Source organism: Elaeis guineensis, chromosome 6 (assembly GCF_000442705.2).
Source record: "Elaeis guineensis isolate ETL-2024a chromosome 6, EG11, whole genome shotgun sequence".
In the NCBI taxonomy this organism is placed as follows: domain Eukaryota; kingdom Viridiplantae; phylum Streptophyta; class Magnoliopsida; order Arecales; family Arecaceae; genus Elaeis; species Elaeis guineensis.
Window position 1 is genome coordinate 82,827,897 of NC_025998.2, and position 9,012 is coordinate 82,836,908.

At 38.4% G+C, this 9,012-nt stretch overlaps 1 non-coding gene across 1 annotated transcript; it reads right to left on the reverse strand.

Moving 5' to 3' along the window:
- Positions 1–812: 812 nt before the first annotated feature.
- Positions 813–918, reverse strand: LOC140858897 (small nucleolar RNA R71). Its single transcript, XR_012142301.1, has one exon. It is a non-coding gene; the product is annotated as a small nucleolar RNA R71 (small nucleolar RNA).
- Positions 919–9,012: the final 8,094 nt, after the last annotated feature.

Sequence of the window (9,012 nt, forward strand, 5' to 3'; positions counted from 1 at the left end):
CTGGCCAATTTAATTGGTGTCTAAGGAAAGCAACGGGGGGACTCCCACCAACTTTACACTTATCTGGCCAGTTGGATGGTCAAGCTCTGACTTGGAGGGCTTGAAGGCTAACTACAATTAGGAGCTGTCTAGAACTAGGGTAACTTTGGGATAGAGAGTCCACTGTGTGCTAACTTGATTGTAATTAAAATCTAACCACAACTAATTCTTCTATTAGTTTTAGGACTTCTTAGGATCTCTTCTTTAGAAATCTTTTCTCCCTTCTCTTCTCCTCTTAATAAAAAAAAAAAAATAATCCTTAACAGTCTAGGATAGTCCTATATAGACCTTTTAATTGCATGTTAGGTCGACGATCACTAAAACCCGACTTGCAACCATTAGACGAAGAATTAGAAAAGACTCTTAGGACTATCCGAGTTAGAAACATGGCTGCACCTGGTGAGGCTAATCCTCCATGCTCATTGAGAGAATATTTCACTCCATCCTCATATACCTACTTCCATGCATTCAAGCACCTCCAGTAGAAGCTACCCAATATGAGATTAAGTCTAGCATTATTCAAATGTTGCCATCATTCTATGGACTTAGAAACGAGGACCCATACAAACACTTGGATGAATTTTTTAAAATTTGTACCACAGTAAAAATCCAAAACTTCTCAGATGATGTCCTTAGGTTGAAACTGTTCCCTTTCTCACTTAAGGACAAAGCCAAACATTGGTTAAACTCCTTAGATTCTATAACCATTTTAACTTAGGAACATCTTCAGAGAGAATTTCTCAAGAAATACTTTTCAATTGGAAAAATAAATCAAATTAGAAAAGCTATCACTATTTTTTTCCAATTGGAGGGTGAACTTTTTTATGAGACATGGGAAAGGTTAAGGGACCTCATTCATAAATGTCGACACCATGCTGTCCCTAAATGGCAACTTTGTCAGTATTTTTATGATGGTCTATCGGAGAAACACTGACAAATGGTTGATGCATCATGTGGTGGGACATTCATGCTAAAGAGTGAGGATGAAGTCTGACAGCTCTTTGAAACACTTAGTGAGAATTCCCTACATCATATGTCTGCCACTTCTAGAGAACAAGCCATGCTTCAACAAAAAAAAAGTGGAATTTATCAGATTGGAAATGTCATAGATATCCACAGTAAGGTAGATGAACTGTCTCAAAAATTAGACCGTCTTCTAAATACTGGACAATCCCCGATTCCACCTAACCCAATCCAAGAAGTTGTGTATTGTGTGTAAGTCCGAACTATTTTGTTAGTGAATGCCCAGCCGCACCTCAATTTCATGAGTTTGTGCACGAGCAAGTTCAGCAAGCTCAAGTCCAACAAGCTCGCAGACCAGGAAATGATCCATATTCGAACACTTATAACCCCGACTGGAGAAATCATCCAAATTTTTCATGGAGACCACAACCAGTGGTTGGCCCTGCCGCACCTCGACTTCAATATCAGGACCCAACATATAGGCATAGACCATACCATCAATTTCAAAATGCTCCTTAACCATCTACTACTGGTCACAGCTCAGCTTTTGAGAAAAAAGTTCTGAAAGCACTAGAATGATTAGAAGTCAACACACAGACCCTTAACTCCCACACACAATCCATTGCTAAGCTAGAGATCCAAATAGGTCAACTAGCGACTGCATTCAGTAGGAGGGAAGGAAGAAAATTACCTAACCAACCTGAGAGCAACCCAAGAGGACAATTTGTGATTGAGAGCTCTAATACCCTAGAAGCTTTTTCTGAACACGCCAAATCAATCATGACTCTGATAAGTGGGAAGGTCATTGAACACACTAGTAAAATCAATGAGACCAACCCTAAACCTCTAACCGAAGCCAAATCACCCAAGAACAAGGAAGACCTTAAAATAGAGAATGAACCAACTGCACCAGAATCATCTTACTTGCCTAAAGCCCCATTTTTGGATGCCCTGAAAGCCCCTATTCCTACAAATAAGAAGGGAGGAAGACTTGACGAGATGTTAAAATTATTTAAGCAAGTCCAAATTAATCTTTCCCTTCTAGATGCAATCAAACAGGTCCCTGCTTATGCCAAATTTTTGAAGGATTTGTGCACTCAAAAATATAAATCTAGATCACAAATCCCAAAGAAAGTATGCCTCACCGAACAGGCTAGTTCTATCTTCCAGCATGCCACTCCTCCAAAGCTTAAGGACCCAGGAGGCCTCATCATTTTCTGTGTTATAGGAGATTATCACATTGAAAAAGCTCTTCTGGATTTATGGGCAAGTGTGAATCTTTTACCTAGTTCGGTGTATAAACTTTTTGGATTCGGAGAACTGAAACCCACATCAGTCACACTGCAATTAGCCAACAGATCAATTAAGGAACCACGTGGAATGCTTGAGGATGTCTTGGTCAAGGTAGATGAGTTTTACTTTCCAGTTGATTTTTTGATTCTCGATATGGAACTAAGTGGCAACCCAAGATAAATTTTCATTATCTTAGGACGACCCTTCCTAGCTACGGCAAATGCATGCATTAATTATAGGACAGGAGTCATGGATGTATCGTTTGGGAATAAGAAACTAAGACTGAATGTGTTTGGTGCTTTCCAAGAACCATCAATGGATAGTTGCTTCAAAGTAGATACACTAGAAGATATTATAGAAGATGCAACACCCACAATTCTAGCACCAGACCCCTTAGATACTTGCTTGGCTCACTTTGGAGTGTATGACTTTGAGGGATATATGAAAGAAGTTAACACCTTGTTGGATACACCACACGATAAAATCACTCCTCCATGGACAATCAAGTGTGAGCCATTGCCCACACTAGCCAGTACACCAATAGTCTCATCTTTAGAATCACCACCTACGTTAGAATTGAAACCCCTTCCTTCTACGCTCAAGTATATATTTCTAGGACCCAATGACACCCTCCCGACAATCATTGCATCAGACTGGACCCTTAATCAGGAAGCACAATTGGTTGGTATTCTGAAGGAACACAAAGAGGCTATCAGTTGGTCCATTGTCGATTTAAAAGGAATTGACCCCTCCATTTGCATGCACTGTTGGGAAATGTGTCCCAAAAAGCCAATCGTCAAGCTGTTGATGGTTGAGCAACCAAGTATTGTAATTGATTTGTTAATAAATAAAATATATTCAGCATTTTCATCATAAGCTTTCATCTTTTAATGAACTCCGTTGTTATGATGAAGTCCTTAGGACTATTTAGATTCGATAAAGAGAGGATTTATTAATAAGTCCTTAAAATAATTCACGACCAAATGATAGGCTATTAATAAGGACAATAGCTTCTATCGAGCATAGGTCGCTGTAGGCCATATGGGTTGGTTGTCCTCTTAACCAAAGAGTGTGGAGACACTGGTATGGTATATAGATGAGATGTACTGGTACATCATCATTGAACGTGACCAACTCCAGAGTATTCTGCTGTCGAGAATGTCTCTGATGGGATATAGGTATAAGTGTCCCTTAGACTTGAGATCGCCTCAGTGACTTGCAAGCAACTCACTGTGCTTTGGTACTGGACTAACTGAATTTCTAATTCAGGGATGGAAGGCTTCTGGGCACAGTCAAGTACTTACGAAGTCAGAGTGTGATCGAGATGGGATTGACCACTCCAAAAGTTGGAGAAGAATGAGTCACTGTATTTCAATTGAGTAAAACCTTGGCCAGGATAATCCATCAAATGGATTTGATATTTTGAAATACAATGTGGACAACCTGATCAGAGTTGACAGTTGAACTCTGAGGTGTCCTATGATCATTTTGGTCAAGGGGATGAATTATATGAAAACTATATCCGCATGGGTTCTAAGGATGTTGTTCTACACATTCGACCTATCCGATCGTCGGGTACCATTGATAGATGGTCACTTCGATTGGTACAAAAATTTATTTCTGTGCTACCGACTTAGGTTCAGACCTATGAGGTCACATACATTAGAGTTTATGATCCAATCAGATGGTTGATCAACGATTAAGAATCGTTTTAGGGTTAAATGATCAATACGATTGACATTTAACCCAGTGCAAGTGTTGCAGGAGGATCGATTAGCAATTCGATTGCTAATTGGCTTAATTTGATTAAGCCAATGGGTTGAGATTAAGTCTAATTAAATATGATTTAATTAGATTTAGTTTGGGCTTGATTGGATCAAGTCCAATTGATTTATTGGATAAGCCAAGTGCAAGGAAAAACTAGTCCTAGTTCAACTAGGACTTGGGTCAATCTAATTTCTAATTTGATTAGAAAATTAAATCAGATTTAAATCTAATTTAATCTGATTAAATTAGATTTTTAATTGGATTAAGATCTATTTTAATTAGATTGATCTAATTTTGGTTTGATTTAGTTTGAGAAACCAAATTAAAACAAGTCATAAGATAGAATCCTAGTAAGACTAAGATTCCACCTTGCACCACATAAGCCTTCCCCACGCCCTCTCTCTCATTCAATGCCAATCTCCTCTTATTTTGTGCAACAAAAGCCCTCTCCCAAGTCTCTCCCACGTTCACGAAAGGTCTCCTCTCTTCTTTCTTACATGGAAGGTGGTTTGGATCAAATCAAAAAGGAATAAGTTTGGATTTCGAATTCTATGAGATAGAGTTTTAGAAATCCAAAACTCTTTCAATTTTGCACCGAATTTATCCAAATTTTTTTTGGAATTTTTGTGGCTTTTAGGGTACATATTTTGCACCTTTTTTTGGTGATCCATATATGAAAATAAAGAGAAGGTGCTCAAGAGTTGGGCGCCCCTTATCTTGCCATGTTTGGATAAGCCTTGACTAGGTATTTGACCTAGATAAGGACTCTATCATATCTCTCTGTATAAAATGAGTTTTTTTATAAAATTTTTATAGAAGATAGAGATTTGAGAGACCTTTGGTTCATCCAAAAATTGGAGAGAAAGACCTTTGGGTCGTGGAGATATAAAAGATACAAGTTAGGATGTCTAGAGAGAGAAACGAGAAGAAGAAGAGGGTCTTCTTCTAGGGTTGTTTGTTTTCATATCTTTCCTCCCTCAATCTTGAGTTTCCTAAGAGCGTCTCAGATCTGAAACTTCTCCTTCTACTTTCCATCTTTGGAAGAGTCCAAATCAAGAAGAAGGAGGCACCTGATCAACCATCAAAGAAGGATCAGCGCAGTACTAGCATACTGTACTGATTTTCTGAAGCAGGACTTCTGATCGAGATTCATGGGCTCGTGTGGATGACTCCTAGAGGTTGGACATGTGTGTGGCTTGCAACATCATCCTTAAGCCCAGATCAGTGAGGTTAGAACATCTAACTTGCAAGGTAATAGATCTGATCTATTGTTTAATACATACATTAGATATAGTATAGAAACATGTTGATATGATCAACATGTAGTTCATGCTATATTTATATATTTTAATTTTTGATTTAATACTATGTAATAATCATGTAATAAGATCTTAGATCTATAGATTCTCTGATTTTAGAAAATAATTTTGATTTATTTAGTCTTCCACTGTATGATCTTGAAAAAATTTCAAGATCTAACCCTGAAACCCTAGATCTGGTTCTTACAATTGGTATCAGAGCCTAGGTTCTTTATTACATGATTATTTATACATGCTTAGATTATCTCTTAGATTAGATCTAATTTATAATCTGATTATTAAATCTGAAATTAAAATTTTAGATCAATCATGAACTGCAAGGTTGTCCTGCTGTAAGGTTTACCCCTTACAGTGCAAAGGTTGTCCTAGTTTGTGTAGATCTATCTTTAATCATAAATTTGTTAGATATGATCTACATTAAATTTATAATTTATTAGATTTAAAAGATATTTAAATCTAAAATAAAATCTCTTTGTTAATAATTTTTATGCAAAAAAATTGTTTAAAGTTGAAATTATTTCAATTACATGAACCTGTTTAGATTAGATCTAAAGTAGTTTCATGTTTATTTCACTTGTATCTTGATTATGAATCAAACATGCAATATGGTTGGTAGAATCATATTATAAAATTATTTTACAAATATGAAAATTATTTTTTGAAAAGTCGAACCCAACCCTGAGCCCAAAACTTAATTAAGAATTAAGAAGTTGTTTGATTAGGTTCTAGGATTGTGAATTGAAGAACCTAAGACACAAATCATAACACATTGGGTTAATGGGTTAGTGGGAATTAGATCCATTAATTGGGTTAGACCTATGGTTAGATTGAAGATGGACTTAATTAGAGAATTGACTAAATCTAATCAATAGTTGTCTTAGATTAGGTCAAGGATTCTCTAGATCAATTACAATAGTTGTAGTTGGTCAAGTCCATATCTTTAAGGAGAACCAAATGGACTTGATTCTTAGCTAAGCGGTCTAGCATGAACTGTTAGGTTGATCTAATCGAAACTAATTAAACCAATTGGTGTCTAAGGTAAACCAGATCAGTGGTTTTTAATTGGGAGCCCGCTTACCTGGCCATTTCTGATGGTGTCTAAGGTAAGATTTGGCAGACCCTCCCACTGATCGAACATACCTGACCTCTTGGAGAAATTATATTTTGATCGGATCACTTGACTATTCGAGCTAACCCATGTCAGCTAGATAAATCAGTGTGACTGATTTAGGTGCTCCTAGACCAGCCCTTTTAATGGTCTCCCTTAAGCTGACTTGGTGAAGCTAGTGGGAGGATCATGATAAGCTGGTTCATCTGACCTCATCCTCTAAATTATTTAAATTCTCTAAAATTATTAGGTCCTTAAAATGACAAAATTATGGAGATAACTGAGTCATAGCCTCCCATTAAGGTATTTGATAATGAGTCCATTAACTCAATAATCATTGCAGACCCAAAGGTCTGGTGCTTGTTGACTAATGGAATTATCACTCATCATATGACGACTTGGAAGTGTCTCTCTAATGGTGGTTAGGTGAGCCAACCAAAGTTGGGCTTAATCATTTGTTGGTTAGATACACCAAGTATGATCATGTTAATGGTTAGACCTAACTGGATCCTTACAGTGGAGGCCAAAGCCTACTGATTAGGTTTCTGAGGAAAAATTAAAATTACTAGAAATTGTTTAGAGAAACAATTGGTTATGAACCTACCCTTAGATGTACATGGGTTGGCCAACCAAAATTGGGCTTGTGTGCAGTCTAAGTGGATTCTAGTACCCACTAAGGAATTAGGGTAATTCCTCGAATTGGAAGTAGAGGCTACCAATTCGAATAAAATAGTGGGAGAAACCTTTTGATTAAAGTCCAAATCTTTAGGTTTAATAAATCAATTACTAATTAGGTTATGGTTCTCCTTTGTGCAAATATGGCCACTTCCCTATCGCTCCGATCATTGTTAGACAATGATAAGTTGGTGGGACCCAACTTCGATAGCTGGTACCGAAAGTTGAAGATGGTCCTGGAGCATGAACGGATCCTATATGTGATAATGGATCCTGCACCTGAGGAGCCAGCTGTCAATACACGTGGAACAGTCAAAGACACTTACTAGAAGTGGCTCAGTGATCGGACTATGGTGCGTTGTGTCATGCTGGCTGCCATGAGTGATGAGTTCAGTCACAGATTCGAGATGGCTCAGCCAAAGGACATGCTTCAAGTGTTGGAGGATGCCTTTGGCACACCCGATGACGTGGAGAGGCACAAGACTAGTTGTGCCATCTTCAACGCCAAAATGCGGGATGGTGCCTCTGTCACTGATCATGTATTGTACATGATCGAGCTGATGGAACGATTGAGCAAGCTCGACTTTCCCTTGCATGAGCAGCTTGGGAAAGATACAATACTGAACTCGCTGCCCAAGTCTTATCTCCTATTCCTCACTCATTATAGAATGATAAAGCCTGGAGAGAACTACCACGGGTTACTGGGGTTGCTTCAGAACTTTGAGAAGGATCACCAACTTCACAAGGAGTCGGTAAACTTAGTGGGAGGTTCATCTTCTGGTTCTCGACCTTTTAAGAAAGGGAAGAAGAACAAGAAGAAGAAAGTCAAGAAGGTGCAAGTTCAGGCTAGGACATCTGTGCAGAGCCAGACCGAAAAGATCAAGCCTGATAAGAGTCTATTCTACTGGCAAGCACCCTAGATTAGATAGTGTGTCAAATATCTACTTTTGGCACTGTAGGCTAGGTCATATAAACAAGAACAGAATAAACAGGTTGACTCAAGAGGAAATCCTCGAAGTTAGTGATTGTGAATCACTTCCAACCTGTGAGTCCTGTCTTCTTGGTAAAATGACCAAGTCATCTTTTACTGAAAAAGCTGAAAGAGCTACTGAGCTCTTGGGCCTAGTACATACTGATGTATGCGGACCCATGAGCACCAGTGCTAGAGGTGGATATTTCTACTTCATAACTTTCACGGATGACCTATCCCAATATGGATATGTCTATCTGATGAAACATAAGTCAGATTCATTTGAAATGTTCAAACGATTCCGAAGTGAAGTAGAAAAACAAACTGGGAAGAGTATTAAAACTCTTCGATCTGATCGAGGAGGAGAATACCTTTCCAGTGAGTTTTTCACATATCTAGGAGAGAATGGGATTCTCTCCCAATGGACTCCTCCAGGAACACCATAGCATAATGGTGTGTCTGAAAGGAGGAATCGGACTCTGTTAGACATGGTCCGATCCATGATGGGTTTTGCTAGCTTGCCGATATCCTTCTGGGGATATGCACTCGAATCGGCCTGTTATCTGTTAAATAGGGTTCTAAGTAAGTCTGTAATTAAGACTCCATATGAGATATGGACGGGACGTAAGCCAGCACTTTCACACCTTAGGGTCTGGGGGTGCCGACCTATGTCAAACGATTAGTCACAGACAAACTTGGACCTAGGTCTGACAAATGCTCATTCATAAGGTACCCCAAAGAGACAAAAGGATATTTTTTCTACCATGCTGATGAACAAAAGGTGTTCTTCAGCCTTAAGGCAATCTTTTAGAAAAAGAGTTCCTTGGTGAAGGAACCGTTTCCTCTAAGGTTGAACTTGATGAAGTTCAACAGGTAGA